General features: G+C 34.8%; 1 long non-coding RNA gene across 1 annotated transcript; it reads left to right on the top strand.

Annotated features, from left to right (window-relative positions):
• Positions 1–340: 340 nt before the first annotated feature.
• On the top strand, positions 341–17,655 carry LOC124900072. Its single transcript, XR_007057690.1, has 4 exons — positions 341–3,250; positions 5,548–5,610; positions 12,830–12,892; positions 17,003–17,655. It is a non-coding gene; the product is annotated as an uncharacterized LOC124900072 (long non-coding RNA).
• Positions 17,656–18,322: the final 667 nt, after the last annotated feature.

The following is an 18,322-nucleotide window of genomic DNA, read 5'->3' as shown; positions in this document are numbered from 1 at the left end:
GATAATTTGACTAAATCTAAAAGCTAAATTAAATTAGATTAATTCTATTTTTTAGAATTGAAATTTAGATATTCAAAAACTATATGAAAAGTATTAGAAATTATAAATTTTCCTTTTTCAATTTGGTTAACAAATACATCTTGAAATATTGATCAAAGTTTGTATCCGTCAACTCTAAAAAGGAAATAAGTATGAAAACTATGCTTGAGAATGAGGAGGCATATTTTACCCCTTTTTTGATTCGGAATTGAGAAAAAAACACCTTCTTTCACGAAGGGTGTGTTCAACACGGAGGAATATATATATATATATATATATATATATATATTTTATTGCTTAGTTGACCAAAAGTTTTAAAAATCATTTCTCTAGTAAATAATTTCTTTAAAAATTAAAACAAAAAATACTTTCTACATAATTTTTTTAGAGGAAATACTTTCCTCGTGAAAGTAGGAAGACTTTCCAAAATATTGGAGCTGGTGAAAGCACGCTGAAGTTCATAAAAGAAAATGCTTGAGTTCAATCTTCTAACATGTGAAACTTATATATTTTGGAGTTCGAATAAAAACTTAGTAAAAGTGATTGTCTCTGCTTTTTTAAAGTATGAAGTACTTTATCCAAATTTTATTTTTGTATTAACAATACGGAAACCATTTTCATTGACTTTTGAACATGAACAATTACATGCTTTAGAAATGGCTATTCATGAACTTTGTTTGATTGCATTTTTTCCCTACCATTAAATGATAGTATAAAGAGCTCATTTATCAACTAATATAGTAGCTCATAATGATTATTATAACCTAAAAAAATTGATAATATACAGTCTCCGTAAAAGTTGCTTTAGATACTTTTGTTCTCTATCTATTAAAGTTTTATTTGTATTTTTTTCAATCTCTCCAAAAATTCATATTTCATTAGAAATTATAATCTCCTTTTAAATATTCTCTAGAGTTTGATCATTAGATATCATGAGTGTTATGCATGTGGATGTACATGGTTAGAGAAATATAGTCTACTACAAATATAATAATGATATACATGTATATATACTGCTATACTTGAGGGATGTACTTGAATGTAACCGTATGGTCTTTTTACAAGTAAAATAATGATATAAATGCATGTGTATACACTTATATGCTAGAGACTTAAGAAGTAAGATAAAAGATACATAAAAGAGGAAATAATAGTTCGAAACAGATAAATTTATTTCTAAACTTCAAGCCAATATATAGGCAAACACTTGACATAGTACTTCCACTAAAACAACACACATATCAATTCACGTTAAGTGTAAAACAACCTACTTCTTAAAAATAGAACACATGACTCCTAAAAGAAAATACACGACTCCACTAATTCCTAGAAATCAGAAGAACTCTCAACTTAAAAAATCACAACTCCTAAAGACTAGGCCAACTAGTAGAAGAAAATAATGGACTAAAATTTCAATAATACCCCCTGTAATTGATGCTTGTTAACAGTCAGTTCATATCTTTGATTGTGCGGACGCCTAACAGCCTTCTAATTTTTATGAATGACTTTGTTTTTAGGGCCTTGGTGAAAATATTAGCAACTTGATCTTCACTCCTGCCGTAGATCAGATCAATTGTTCCATTATTGCTAAGATCTCGTAAAAAATAAAACTTCACATTCATGTGCTTGCTTCTTCCATGTAGCACTGGATTCTTGGATAGTCGAACTGCTAAATCGTTGTCACAAAATATCTTGATAGCTTCTGATTGCTTGAGTTTCAAATCCTCTAAAAATCTCATAAGCCAAATAGCTTGACAAGCACAAGCAGTCGCAACAATAAAACTCGGCTTCCGTAGTAGACAAAGTGACAATTGGTTGCTTCTTAGCCGACCATGAAATAGCACTAAATCCAAACATATATAAAAACATAACCTGAAGTATTCTTTTTTTCATCTCGATCACCAACATAATCACTATCAGTAAACTCAAGAAGATTGGACTTTTCACTCTTCTTATAAAATAACCCAAAATCTCTCATTCTGTAAAAGTAAAGAAAAATTCGCTTGGCAACGAACAAATGTATTTCTATTGGATTCTCCATATACCTACTGATTAAACTCACATAGTACATTATGTCAGGCCTTGTAGCAGTGAGATACATCAAGCTGCCCACAATTTACTTGTGAAGTGTGTTGTCAACCTTCTTCCCAGTATGATCTTTGTGTAGCTTCAAACCAAGTTCAGCAGGGTATAACTGAATTACAAACCATCATATGAAATCCATCAAGAATTTCCCCTACATATTTCTTCTGAGAAATAAAAATCTCTTTATCAGATTGCACCACCTATAGTCCAATAAAGTAATGCATCAATCCGAGGTCGGACATTTCAAACTCATCCATCATCGACTTCTAAATTCTTCAAACATGACATCACAATTTTCAGTCAAAATAAGATCATCAACATGCAATCAAATAATGAACATCATTCCTTGATTCCCAATTTAACAAATAACGTATGCTCATAAGATATTTTTAAAAAATAACTTTTAGAAAATACCCCTCAATACAATTATACCAAGCCCAAAGAGCTTGTTTTAAACCATAAAGGGCCTTTTTCAATCTGTAAACCTTATGCTTATTTTCAATTTTAACATAATCAGGGGTTGTTTAACAAATACCTGTTCCTCTAAGTACCCATGTAGAAATGCCGATTTGACATCTAGCTAAAAAATAGGACAAGACTTCTGAGCTGCCAATGCTATAACCAATCAAATTGTATCATGTTTCATGGGAGAGTATACTTTGATATAATCGACCCTCTATCATTGCTTGTATCCTTAGCCACTAAACGAACCTTGTACTTGTCCACTTCTTCATTTTCCTTCAATACTATTTTAAACACCCACCTTGCTCTAATGGTTTTCTGTTCATTTAGAAGATCGAATAATTCTCAAGTATCATTTCACTTAATGACATCAATTTCATCATCGATTGTTTTTCTCTAATTTTCTTCCTTCAGATTATTCTCAGAAGAGGTAGGATCACAATCTAAAAACAAAGAAAAATGAGTTATTGGATCTTCAATTCCAGTTACCTTATAATCCTTCATCCAAGTAGGCCTTCTTCTAACGTGCTCGATAATTTGACTTGCTTCTTTATTTGCTACAGAAACTGTTAGTGGTGTTGTAGGAGCTGAAACTGATGTATTTTCTAGTATGCAAGGTGCTGAAAATTGCTCCTGTTCAGCTTCACTGTCATAGAGGCTCCGGGTAGGTTGCTGCCTATTTCAATCCTAAGTCTTTTCCTCATTAAACGTAACATCTCTACTAATAAATCCTTTTTTTTCAATGGATTAAACAGTTTGTATGCTTTGGAGGACTCACTTACACCCAGAAAAATATATTTTTCAGCCTTGTCATCAAGTTTCTGTCTCGTCTCTCTAGGATATAAGCATACGTGATGTATCTAAAAATTCTGAATGATCTACTGTTGCTTTTCTTCCACTCCATGCTTCCCCGTTATCATATTTTTAACAGAAAAAATTAGGCTTCTATTTAAAATATGAGTACTCTAATTTACAAACTTTGGCTAGTAGATTTTTTAGAATACTTCCTCTTACTAACATGCTTCTCACTATGTTAAGGATAGTTCTATTTTTTCTTTCCAATACACCATTCTGTTGCGGTGTATACACAATTCTAATCTCTCTCTGAGTGTCATGCTTTACTATATTTCCCTGACTTTTTGTGTCCTAAACCTCCAATGAAATATCCCATGAGGTTGGCTTTCCAACGCATCAAGCCTCTTATTAGTCCAAGGTCGTGTCAAGAAGTCATAGAAATTTTCCCTTAAGAACCTAACATATTGCTATGACTACGACTTAATATAACAAGTCTTTACCACTCATGATGAGTCATTACATATGATTTGTAGCCACTCTAGTGAATTCCTCAGTTGTAGCCTCATGACTACGCTACCTCATTGCGACTCGTAACCAGTGGCTTTGAGTTGTAGGGAGAGACTCATAGTCACAATAATATGTTACTAAGATTTTTTTCCAGTGGTTACGAGTCCAGCATATGACTCATAGGTAGACCTTATGAGACGTTGTGTATACTCGTAGCCTGACTAGTGGAGAAACCAAGAATCAAGCCTCAGACTATGACTTCACCCAATGACTTGTAGTCAGTCATAATGAGTCGTTAGGAGGCAGTTGCAGTCAGACTAGAATGTACCCAAAATCCCAGGACCCTAAGTTACGACTCAGCCCATGAGTCATAACTAGTCGTTATAAGTCATTAGGCAAGTCGTAATGACTGGGAGCATGCTTTTCCGACATATTTTCCAAGGACTTTTATGTCATTACCCACTTCTTTAAAAGCCAAATCCATGACGTTTTGTCTTTCTAAGGGGTGGTGTAACAGACCCAAATCCCCAAATCCAAGACTTAATCTTCAAATCACCCAAAGAGGAGCAAAAGAATGGTTTCCTTATACCCTAAAAGCTATTATAGTTTTCCCAAGTGCAAGGTCAAATCTAAGAAATTCTCCAAAGGTTACTCTCCCAGGTATGTGGGATATTTATGAATGGGCCCTTCAGCCTATTGAGTCCCAATACTTTCATATTTTTCAAGTACAAGCCCTTTTTTCACATATTCGTAAAATTTTATGTAGACCATGAATTTTATAAAATTTTCTTTAATTGTTTTGATTCTAAACGATGAAAATAAACTCTCTCATGATAATGGTGTTTCCATATATTTGATAATGCAAATGTCTACTCCATGTTTAATTATCAAAATATTGGATTTTAAATCATGATTTTTCCTCTTTCATGGATTGTTCAACTCTGCATTAGATAGTGTGGTGGGTTATGAACACCCAATACCTAGGAAAATTATTTTTATCATTGTTATCGGGTTACAAGTCATTCAGATTAGGCTTGTATCATTGAATTTGAAAATAATACCATGATGATCACTGTTAGTGCCAAATCATATTAGACAAATAATAATATCAATGTCAATCAGTTGGGAGTAACACTGAGCACCGAGTGACTGTAGGAATGACGGCTCTCCCATCAGTTAAGCATGAGTCGTTAGTAGCAGTCCCTAAGTTCCATACATATGGTGCCACTATAGAATATTTTAGGGATCCCTCGTCAATATAGGCATGACACCCTAGTCCTTTGGGACATCAACCTTGTAGATCTACATTGTTAGTTTTGGTACCCATGGCAAGGTACTGACACCCTTCCAACTGGGGTTATAGGTTAGACCCCGATTAGCTCAGATTGGAGCATATCGGTTGTAGTTAGCTCCCAATGTGTCAATCTAATATTTAGACCATGTCAGCTCAGGTTGATTGACCAAGTGCCCAGTTTATCAGTTATTCAATTTATATATTATGTCAGCACATGCTTTACTTAGTCTTGCATTCTTTTTTTACATATTCATGCACTCATGCCCAGTACTCATATGTATTTTAGTTGTTCCTATCTCATGTACCAGTACATTCAAAGTACTGACCGCTTACTCTCCTTTGCGCTATGTTGTCTTATAACATAGGTTTGGATGCTCAGTTCCCCGATCGTCCTTAGTTTGCTTAGGCGCTACTCAACAACATTTGTGGTGAGTCCTCATCCTTCGAGGTTAAGTTATTGCAGTTACTCTCAGTATTTACTTTATGCCAGTTATTTGAAGTTAGTTGGGGGTTTGTCCCATCAACTTCTCATGTTTTAGAGGCTTTTAGATAGTTCGATTTGTTTTTAGTTTTTTATCAGATGTTCAGACACATGTGTGTTTTCTTTGGTATCATTCATCATCCAGATTTACTGTGTAGATTCTATATATTATGTTATTATTATTATCTTTAGTGCTTATAGCAAGTACCAGACCATGTGTTAGCTTAGGGTCACTTGTGACTCTAAGCACTGTGTTATGACTAGGAGTAGTCTCGGGTCAGGACAAACTTGGTATTAGATCCAGGTTTTGAAATGTCCTAGGGTGTCTGAAATCTGTGTTAAGTAGATTTTCGTGTATGGGTGTGAAAAAAGCCACACTTATAAGCGGGAAGCTACGAGACATTTTTAGAAAGTTTTCCTTATTTCATTATTCATGCCGTATGATGGAGTGTAACCTTCGTTAAACTTACCTTCCTAACTCATCCTCTATCGCTATATAAAAATGCCTTCCAGAAGGGATAACAGAAGGAGAAATAGGAACCAGTCCACATCACCTATTCCTGAAGAACTTCTGAACGAACATATTTCCCATGCTGAATTCAAGGTTGCTTTCATAGCTTTGGCCCATTCTATGGTTGCTCAGAATAATCAGCAAGCTCTTTCCCTAGACTATTCAGTAATGAATACGACTGTAGCTAGGATCCGAGACTTTACTCGGATGAATCCCCCAGTATTTCTTGGATCCAAGTTTGAGGAGGATCCACATGAGTTTTTAGATTATGTGTAGAAGGTGACTGATATTATGGGTGTTACTTAGCGTGAGAGTGAAGACTTAGCTGCTTACCAGTTGCAAGAAGGAGCTCATACTTAGTTTAAGCAATAGAAGGAGGACAGAAGTGTTGAGGCAGGGCCTATAGAGTAGGATGAGTTTGCTACGATCTTCTTAGATAGATTCTTCCCACTCAAGTTGAGGAAGGCCAAGGTACCAGAGTTTATTAATTTGAAGTAGGGTAACATGAGTGTGAAAGAGTATTCACTTAAGTTTACCAGTTGGCGAGATATGCTCTGACTATAGTGGCTGATTCTAGGGCTAGAATAAGAAAGTTTGTATCTGGTATGTTAGATAATTTAGTGAAAGAGTGTAGAATGATGTTGATTAAGAAGATGGAACTTTCTAGGTTGATGGTCCATGCTCAGTAGATTAAGAAGGAGAAGCTCAAAGAGAATGAACGAGAAAATAAGAGGGCCAAAATTGGTAGCTTTAACTTTTCACAGTAAAGGTCCAATAATGGTAATCATTCTCAGTTTCACCAGAAATCTTCAGCCCCAACACTTTCTCCTGCCAGTGCTTTAGTGCCTAAGTTTAGGCAGGATAATCGAGATAGAGCGCCAGGCTTTAAGTCTCAAGGTAGTGTGAATAGTGGTTGCACAAACCCAATCTACAAAAGGTATGGTAAGAATTATTAAGGTAAGTGTAGAGCAGGCAGTAATGCATGCTTCAAATGTGGTAAGTCAGAATACATGATAAGATATTGCCCATTATGTTTTTGTAAGGGTTGAAATGATTGTCAGTAGGTCCAGACTAATCCTTCAGCCGCACCAGCAGGTCACCTAACTCAGCAGGGTGCCACCTCCAGTGCCACCAGTGGGCAGCATCTGAACTAACTCTATGCCCTCCAGACTAGATAAGATCAGAAGAGTTCTCCTGATATGGTTATTGGTATGTTGTAGGTCTTTTATCTTCATATTTATGCATTATTGGACCCTAGAGCTTCACTTTCTTTTGTGACTCAATTCATAGCTATAGATTTTGGTGTTAGACTCGATATATTAGGAGAATTCTTCTTAGTGTCTACTTTAGTGGGTAGTTTTATCATAGAAAGACGGGTATACAAGATTTTCCCGGTCACAGTGTATCAAAAATTTTCCTCCGTAGACCTTATAGAACTAGAGATGGCTAATTTTAATGTCATTCTTGGCATGGATTGTCTTCACTCTTGTTATACCGCAGTTGATTATAGAAACAAAAGCATTCATTTCCAGTTTCCTAATGAGCCAGTCATAGAATGGAGAGGTAGTACCTTAGTACCTATAGGTCGATTTGTCTCTTACCTTTAGGCAAGAAAGATGATTTCCAAGAGTTGTATTTACCATATTATCTGAGTCAAGGACTCAAGTTCTGAAATTCTAAGTCTTGAGTCAGTTCTAGTAGTAAGTGAGTTTCCAGAGGTGTTACCCGATGATCATCTCAGAGTTTCTCCTAAATAGGAAATCAACTTTGAAATAGATCTCTTCTCAGATACCCAACCTATTTTAATTCCACCTTACATAATGGATCTAGTCAAGCTTAAGGAATTTAAAGAACAGTTGGAAGATCTCTTAGATAATGGTTTCATTAGAATGAGTGTTTCCCCATGGGGTACTTCAGTCCTCTTCGTGCACAAGAATGACGATTCCGTTAGAATGTGCATCAACTACCTTCAATTGAATAGAGTCACAATCAAGTATAAGTATCCTTTCCCTAAGATTAATTACTTGTTCGACCAACTTTAGGGTGTAAATTATTTATCGAAGATAGACCTCAAATCTAGCTATCATCATCTCTGAGTCAGAGAATGTGACATCCCGAAGACAAACTTCTGAACTCAGTATGGTCACTTTGAATTTATAGTTATGTCTTTTTGACTAACGAATGCTCCGGTAGGCTTTATGGATTTGATGGACATGGTGTTCAAGCAGTTGGATATGTTATTCATAGTCTTCATAGATGACATCCTCGTCTATTCTCATAGTGAAGGTGATTATGCAGACCATTTGAGAATTGTATTGCAGACCCTTAAGGATCACCAGTTATTCGCTAAGTTCAGCAAGTATGAATTCTGGTTGAAATCCGTAACCTTTCTTGATTATATCATTTCCAAGGATGGCATTTAGTTAATTCTCAAAATACCGAAACAATGAGAAACAAGCCTAGGCCCATCTCTCCATCAGATATCAGGAGTTTTTTGGGTTTAGTCAATTACTACATATGATTTGTTGAATGATTTTCTTCTATTGCTTCTCCCATTTCTCGACTAACTCAGAAAAAAGTCAATTTTCAGTGGTCATATTCCTGTGAGAAGAGTTTTTAGGAGTTAAATACTTGACTCACTTTTGCACCAGTATTGACTCTACCAGAGGGTTCAAATAGGTTCGTAGTGTATTGTGATGCCTGTAGAGTTGGTCTTGGTTGTGTGTTAATGAAAAAAAGTATGGTCGTAGCTTATGCCTCAAGACAACTTAAACCCTATGAGAAAAATTACTCGACTGATGATCTTAAGTTGGCAGCAATAGTTTTTGCCTCACAGATTTGGAGATATTTTTTTTATGGGGTTCATGTGGATGTGTTTACAAACCATAAAAGTTTATAGTATTTATTCACGCAGAAAGACCTAAATATTTTTCAAAGAAAGTGGCTCAAATTATTTAAAGACTATGATATGAGTGTGTCGTATCTCCCAGGTAAGGCCAATGTGGTGGCCGATGCCCTTAGTAGACTGCCTATGAAAAGTATAGCCCATGTTGTGGATTATAAGAAATAGTTAGTCCATGAGGTTCATAAGCTTTCTAGATTGGATGTTTGGTTAGTTGATTTGACCTAAGGTAGTGTACGGGTTCAAAATAGTTCAAAGTCTTCTTTGGTCTCTGAGGTAAAGGAAAAGCAAAACAGATATCCTATTCTGGTTAAGTTAAAAGAGGCAGTTCGAGATAAAAAAGTTGTGATTTTTTCCCAAGGGGATATGGTGAACTTCACTATCAGGATAGGTTATGTATCCTGAATATAGATGATTTGAGGTAGTGAATGTTATTGGAGGCACATGGTTCGCGATATTTCATTCATCCAGGAACTACTAAGATATACCAAAACTTCTGAAAAGTCTATTGGTGGAATGGTATGAAGAAGGATATTATGGAATTTGTGGCTAAGTGTCTGAATTGTCAGCAAGTTAAGGTTGAGCACTAGAGACCTTGTGGTATACTTCTGGAGTTCAGCAAACCCACTTGGAAGTGGGAAGTAGTGACTATGGATTCGATTACAAGGTTACCTCGTACGCCTCATCAGCATAATTCCATTTGGGTCATCATGGATAGGATGACCAAGTCAGCCCAATTCTTTCCAGTCCATACTTCTTACTCAGCCAGAGATTATGCTAGGCTCTATCTCAGGGAGTTAGTAAAGTTGCATGGAGTTTCTTTGACTATCATTTCAGATAGAGGTACTCAGTTTACCTCTTATTTTCGGAAGACTTTCCAGAAAGGTCTTAGTACCCAAGTTTATCTCAGTACAACTTTTCATCCTCAGACAGATGGTCAGGAAGAGCAGACCATTCAAACTTTAGAGGATATATTGAGAACATGTGTTATCAATTTCAAGGGTAGTTGGGATGACTAGTTGCCTTTGATTGAGTTTGATTACAACAACAACTATCACTTCAGTATTCAGATGGCTTCGTTTGAGGCTCTTTATACTAGGAGGTGTAGATCCATTATTGGTTAGTTTTAAGTTGTTGAGGTTACTTTGATAGGGACAGATTCAGTGTAGGAGGAAATCAAGAAAGTTCAGTTGATTCGTGAAAGGCTTAAGACAACCCAAAAACGTCAGAAATCTTATGCAGATGTACAGAGAAGAGAGCTTGAGTTTGAGGTTAGTGATTTTGTGTATCTAAAAATTTCTCCCACGAAAGAGGTGGATAGGATTTGAAAGAAGGGAAAGCTCAGTCCCTGCTATGTTGGCTCGTATAGGATTTTAAGCCATTTTAGAAAGGTAGATTATGAGCTAGAGTTACCCGCAAATTTTGCATCAGTGCATCCAATCTTCCATGTCTCTTTGCTAAAGAAATGAATTGGTGACCCAACTTCAGTCGTTCCCTTAGAGATTGTGGGTCTGGAAGATAGCCTCTCCTATGAAGAAGTTCCAGTTGAAATCCTTAACCGTCAGGTTCGTAGGTTGAGGAATAAGAAAGTTCCCTTGGTTAAATTTTTTTTGTAGAAATCAGTCTGTTGAGGGAGCAGAAGCAGATATGCGACCCAAGTACCCCTATCTTTTTTCTGCAAATTCAAATTCAGCTTGAGTTAATAATTTTTTTTAACGTAATCCTCTTGTTTTCTATCTCATCTATTAACCTATTATTTTGTCATAACATGCCCTATGAATTCAGTCCTACCATGCATTATGTTTCAGATTTCAAATATTTAGTCATGATTGAGCTCCTAAATGTTCAGTGCATGATCCCAGTCTTTTAATTTTCCCATCTAGTCAGTTTTATTAGAGTATGAATGATTCTAAGGGAGAGATATTGTAACATCTTGAGTTTTTGTTTCCTAAACCTCCCAAGAAATAGCCCATGAGGTTATCTTTCCAATGCATTAAGCCTCGTATTAGTCCGAGGTCATGGAAAGATGTTATGGAAATTTTCTCTTAAGAGCCTGACAGACTGCTATGACTATAATTTAAGGTAATGAGTTATTACCACTCGTGATGAGTCATTATAAGTGAGTAGTAGCCACTTTAGTGAATTTCTTATCTGTAGCCCCGTGACTACGACACCTCAATATGACTCGTAATCAGTAGCTACGATCATAGAGAGAGACTCGTATTCACAATAGTGTGTAACCAAGATTCCTTTCCAGTGGTTATGGGTCCAGCACACGACTTATAAGCAGACCTTATGAGTCGTTGTGTGGACCCATAGCCTAACCGGTAGAGTATCCAAGAATCAAGAATCAGACTACGACTTCACCCAATAACTCATAGTCAGTCGTAATAAGTCGTTAGGAGGCAGTCGTAGTCAGACCAGAATGTATCTAAATCCTAGGACCCCAGGTTATGAATTAGACCATAAGTCGTAAACAGTCGTTAGGCAAGTCGTAGCGATGAGGAGCGTGTTTTTCCTGCATGTTTACCAAGGATCGTTATATCATTATGCACTTCCTTAAAAGCCAAACCCATGTCGTTTTGGTTTTCTAAAGGGGCAGGATATAAGACCCAAATCCCTAAATCCAAGACTTAATCTTCAAATAACCCAAAGAGGATCAAAAGAACGATTTCTTTCTTCTCCAAGAGAAAATTAGGGTTTTCTCAAGTTTAAGGTCAAATCTAAGAAATTCTCTAAGTGTTACTCTCTCAGGTATGTGGGATATTCATCATTGGGTCCCTTCCGCCCATTGAGTCCCAAAACTTTCCTATTTTTCAAGTATAAATCCTTTTCCCCCAAATTGGTGAAATTTCATGTAGACCATGAGTTTTATAAATTTTTCTTCATTTTTTTTATTCTAAACCATAAAAATACACCATCTCATGACAATGGTGTTTCCATATATTTGATAATGCAAATGTCTACTCCATGCCTAATTGTTGAAATATTGGGTTTTAAATTATGATTTTCCTTTTCCATGGATTGTTCAATTCTGCATTAGATAGTGTTGGTGGATTATGAACACCTGATACTTAGGAAATCATGTTTATCAATGTTATCAAGTTACAAATCATTCAGATTTGGCTTGTATCATTAAATTTCAGAATAATACCATGATGAGCACTTATCAGTACCAAATCATGTTAAATGAATAATAATATCAGTGTCAATTAGTTTGGAGTAACACTTAGCACTGAGTGAACGCAGGGATGATGGCTCCCCCGTTAGTTAAGCATGAGTCGTTAGTAGCAGTCCCTAAGTTCTAGACCTACAATACCACCATAGAATTTTTGAGGGGTCCCCTATCAGTAGAGGTATGACACTCTCGTTCTTACGTACATTAGCTTTATGGATCCATACTGTTAGTGTCAGTACCCGTGGCATGGTATTGACACCCTTCCAACTGGGGTTACAGGTTGGACCCCGATTAGTTTAATTGGAGCATGTCAATTTTAATTTTCTCCTACATTCTCACTCCAGTATTCAAACTATGTCAACTAACCTTTGCTTGACCAAGTGTCTAGTTTATCAGTTATTCAGTTTACAGATTATTTCAACACATGCTTTACTTGGTCATGCATTCTTTTTTTACATGTTCATGTATCTATGCTTAGTACTCACATGTATTTCAGTGTTCCCTATCACACGTACCAGTACATTCAAAGTACTGACCGTATACTATCTTTTATGCTATGTTGCCTTGTAACATAGGTTCGGATGCTCAGATCCCCGATCGCCCTTAGTCAGCTCAGGTTCCACTCAACTACATTTGTGGTGAGTCCTCATCCTTCGAGGATAAGTTATTGCAGTTACTCTCAATATTATATTTATGTCAGTCATTTGAAGTTAGTTGAGGGTTTATTCCATCAACTTTTCATATTTTAGAGGCTTTTAGATAGTTAGATTTGTTTTTAGGTTTTTATCAGATGTTCAGACACATGTGCGTTTTCTTCGGTATCATTCATTATCCAGATTTACTGTGTAGCTTCTGTATATTATGTTATTATTATCTTTATTTCTCATAGCAGGTACTAGACCATGAGTTATCTTAGGGTCACCTGTGACTCTAAGCACCGTGTTACGACTAGGGGATAGTCTCAGGTCGTGACATTTACACAAAAGACTTAAATTTTTTTGAATAATATTCACCACTATGATCAGTTTTGAGAGTTTTAATAACTTTTCTTAATTCATTTTCCACACAAATTTTAAATCTTTTAAATGTTGAAAAAGCTTCAGATTTTTCTTGCAAATAATAGACCCAAGTTTTTCTTGAAAAATCATCAGTAAATGTGATTAAATATCATTTACCTCCATTAGACGCTGGGTTTATTAGATCATAAAGATCTGAATGAACCAACTCTAAAATATCCTTGACTCTTCATGACTTTCTTTTTGGAAATTGAGAGCGTGATTGCTTTCTTACAACAAATTCTTCACAAATTTTGGAAGGACCAACAATTTGAGGAAGACCAATGACCATGTTTTTCTATTGGAGTGTCTTCAACCCTCCAAAACTCAAGTAATCATAGCGAAAATGCCACAACCATAAGGAATCTTTTGCTTCAACCATCAAACAAGATTGAATACTATCAATTTTTAGTGGAAATAATCTGTTGGACCTCATTTGAACTACCACAATAGCTCCTCTCAGAGGATCATAAATTTCACACTCACCCTTCTTAGGGTGATGATATAACCCTTTTCTTAGAACTAAACAACGCTAAGTAAATTAATTTTCAAGTCAGGACCGTACAACACATCAGAGATTGTTTCCACAAAATCATTCTTGGTTTTAATACTGATATCGCCTTTTTCCATCACTTCCACAGTTTAACAATCACCAAATGACACAATAGAATGGATGTTTTCTAATGAAAAATAAAATTTTCTTCCACACATATGGTTACTACATCCAAAATCTACATACCAAATATCATGCTCGTATTTTGTTCCATCGTGGACAGTCATTAAAAAATTTTCTACTTCCTTTTTTTCAAAAATATTGACACTTTATTCTTTTTCCTTGTTATTAGGTAGTCTAGTGTAAGAATCAGATGCATAATGACCAAATTTGAGACATCTATAACACTCTATCTTGGATATGTCATGATCTTGACTTCTACCTTGAGATTGATCAATATTGGCTTTGAAATTCATGCTAAAATCTCTGCCTTCACGATTTCTTCTTCCACTTGCTTTTCCTTGGCCTCTACCTTCACCTTTTCCTCTATTGTTGCTGGAATAAGCATCAGTAGAAGCCTTCAACACTTGCTCTTGCACTTCAGAACTTTTGTTTATGAACTAGTAAAAAATTTCGCAATTCATCAATAGATAGTTCATCTATATCTTTCGACTCTTCAATTGAGAAAACAATATAATTATTTTTTAATGTGAGGGAGTGCAAGATCTTCTCTACAATGGTTGCGTCATCTATCTTCTCACTGTGGAAATGCATTTTATTGTTGATCTCCGTTGTTCTAGCGCAGTAACTCAATACAAATTCTCTTTTGTTCATTTGTAAAGTCTCAAAATATCTTCTTAAGGCTTGAAGCTATGCACGCTTCAGTCTGGTAGTGCCTTTATACTTTTTCTTTATGGAATCCTAAATATCCTTAGAAGTTTCTTTGCAAAGAATAGTTTCTAGCATGAGACAATCTCTAGACTGAAAGTGATAATTCTTCCCTTTCAGATCTTTGAACTTTCTTGATTCCAACTCAAGCTTTTGAGCATTCGTCAAAGTTTTGCCTTCCGTTGGAGTTTTGATGTCATCCTCAATAATTGACCAGTACTCCTTTGATCGTAAGAAATTCTCCATCAGCATGATCCAATGATCATAATGACCATCAATGTGGGGAATTGTTGCTTGCACATAATTATTTTCAGTAGCCATTGGATAATGAAAAAACATATGTGGTTGCTCACATGTTTTTCCTCTTATGATAACCTAGCTTGGATGCCACTGTTAGAAACTTAAGAAATAAAATAATAGATATGCAAAACAGAAAACGATAGCTGAAAAATGATAAATTTATTTTTGAACTTCAAGCCTATGTACAGGCAAATACTTAACCGAGTACTTTCACTAAAATAAGACAAATATTAGTCCATGTTAAGCATAAAATAACTTAATCCTAAAAAATAGAACACATGATTCCTAAAAAAAACATAATGCATGAATCCACTAATTCCTATAAATCAGAACAACATACGATTAACTCAACTAAAAAATCACAACTCTTAAAGACTAGGTTAGCTAGCAGAATAAAATAACGGACTAAAATTCCAACATTACATATACATGTTGCCACGTTGAATATTTGGTGAATGTGTGTGATTTTGCTTGGATGAAATTTATTCAAATTTTTATTCTTCTTTCAAATTCATATGTGAGACCAACTTTTGTTAATTCATGGTTGATTCGTCCTATTCGATTTCTTTGGGATAGATTGATAGGTCTAATTTTATGTGTGATGTTGGATTTAATTTTGGAAAGAAAGAAACATGAAGTTAGAAGTTAAAAATTCAAATTCTCCTATTTATTCCATTTGGTGGGATTTGGTTTTCCACTGCCAATTTTTTGGGCTTCAGTTTTAACTTTGGTTAAAATCTTCTCAACAGTTTTAGACTCAGGCGCGATTAACTATACATGTCAATTTCCCAAAGAAAAATAAAAAAATAACATAAGCATACACCTCAACTTTCATATTTACATAAATTTTTATTCTCGATATATCGACACCTAATTATGTATCTCGACAGACCTAAAATAAAAAAAAGTATATCAAAAGCTAATTATGTATCTTAACATAGGGAAAAAATGTATCTTCGTTTGATGTATTAGACCCAAATTTGAAAAAAAAAAATGGTATTGGGAGCTAATTATGTATCTTTACAAAAAAAAATGTATCTATATTGGATGTATCAAGAGCTAATTATATACCTCGATAAACTCAAAATTAAAATTTTCAATAATTATGAAAAATATCAGAATTTTTTGTAGCTATGCTTCAAATTGTTGGAATTTATGTTGTTTGTCCAGGAAAAAATAAAGAAATGGGACTATTTGGACGCTTTCATTTAAATTTATAGTCATATATCTCAAAATATTTAATTGATAGCCAATCAAACTATAGTAAAAAACTGCTCCTCCTTACCTCTTTCTTCTTTAGAATATGAGTGGATGTGTGGAAAAACTAGTTTGAAAACACTGACTAAACATTATTGTTGCAGGATTAAAGAAGTGAGCCTTGATTAATTTTGAATATAAAAAATGAGTTTAAATCTGGCAAGTGATGTTGAAAAAGCTTGAAATTATTGGTTGGAACGAAGATTGACAGTTCAAATTTCAGAAAAATTACTCTCTCGATTGCAAATGTATGTCTAAATCATCAGAAAATGGTAGTTCAAACTTTAGATATACATGTTTGAACTTTGATGTTCAGCCTTGACAAGACTAATATATCTAAGTTCCGGCATGAGCAAGCACAAATTCAGATGCATATTTCGAAAGTAGGCTTACATGAATAATATGTCAACTTCAGGCAAAATTTGTAACTTCAAATGCACAATTTTTCATGAAAGTTATTTTCGAAGTTGCTAAACTTTAGAATTAAGTTTAATAAATTTTAGCTATAACTTCAGTGTGTCCCAAAATGGGTTATGTGCACACTTCTTCCTTCTAGCCTCTTAGGGAGCCTTTTACTTTCTTCATTGTAAAATATAGTCATTTTTCAATGTAAGTACTAAATATTAGTTAATAGAGGTAATGAATAAGATAATCAGATCAATTATTATTTTATAAATTGAAGTATTAAGTGACAACTAAAAATAAACAAAGAGAGTATATATCTAATTTTATATTTTTTTATTTTTAAATTCTAGAAAATCTTGGCAATCCTAATGGAACCGGGGGAAGATGAAGTGCCTCATCATACTCAAATTCCATGCACTTGGAGTTGGAGCAAAGATACAATGTTGACAATCCTATGTTACCGGAAGAACTTTTTTTTTTTTTTTGGTTTCCCGAGGTATCTCCATAGTCGGCAGTCATGAGACTAATCCTTCGTTCCTATTGTCAGCGCACTAAGCGATAGAGAACTGACCACAGAGTTTTTTTCATTCACCAAAGGTGCGGATTGAACCTCCAACCTCTTGCTTAAGGGGTGAGGTGCTGAACCACCACACCAACTCTTGTGGTTAGATACAGTGTTGACAATCCTTTGTTACTAGAAGAACTCTTTTTTTTTTTTTTTTTGGTTTCACAAGGTATCCCCACAATCGACAGCCGTGGGAAGAACTCATTACAACACTTCCTGTAAGATTCCAGTTGAAAGCCTCTTACAATTCAAGTTTGTTTCAAAAGATTGGTTTGCGCTGAACTCGAAACCAAAACGAGCCAGATATGAACAAAGTGACGCAAATAAGTCACTTATTTTATTTGTAACCAAAATAGGCTAAACTAAATATTTTATTACGTTTTATATTACTTTTTTGATAGATCCATAATGGCTCCAAATAGTTTGAAAAAATCTAAACAAAATAGAACTAAAAATAATGAATTGTAAATCGTGATAAAAAGTTTCATTTTTTGTTATAAATCGTAATAAAAAGTGACGTTTTATAAATATTTTTATAAAATGTAACAAAAAGTTATGTTTTTAGTATTTTTCATAAAATATATTTAGAAGTTCCATTTTACTCAAAAAAAAGAAAAATGCCTAATTAAAAATTACGTTTTATTAAAAATTTAAATCATTTGCTAATTGTGATATTAACTTACATTTTATCAATTAAACGTAATAAAAAACTACGTATTACAAAATAAAGTGAAACTTCTCTTCGTCTTCTCTAAGCACAAGAGGGTCTCCCTATCATTTTCATCTTAACTTTCACGACCCGAATTAGGGCCTAATCGTGACAGGTATCTCAAGCTCACTGTAGGCCGGAGACCCACCCCTGGCCAAACCACTTGAGCATAGTAAAATAATAGTGGAAGCAAAACCAAGTAATAAGAATGATATTTAAACCAATAGGAAGGTTCTAAGAATTCAAAACAAGAAATCAACCCACACTTTGTCCACAAAAGCCTCTAAACTATAATATCAGACTAGGTCGGGACATGCCCCCGACCGTGACAATGGAAATCTTCAGTTCCCAAATTCTAAAAAGAAACCTAATGAAATGGTAAAGTTTTCTGGATGA

The sequence above is a fragment of the Capsicum annuum genome, chromosome 7 (assembly GCF_002878395.1).
Source record: "Capsicum annuum cultivar UCD-10X-F1 chromosome 7, UCD10Xv1.1, whole genome shotgun sequence".
In the NCBI taxonomy this organism is placed as follows: Eukaryota; Viridiplantae; Streptophyta; class Magnoliopsida; order Solanales; family Solanaceae; genus Capsicum; species Capsicum annuum.
Note: the sequence above shows the minus strand (reverse complement) of the source record. Positions and strands in the feature narration are given on the sequence as shown.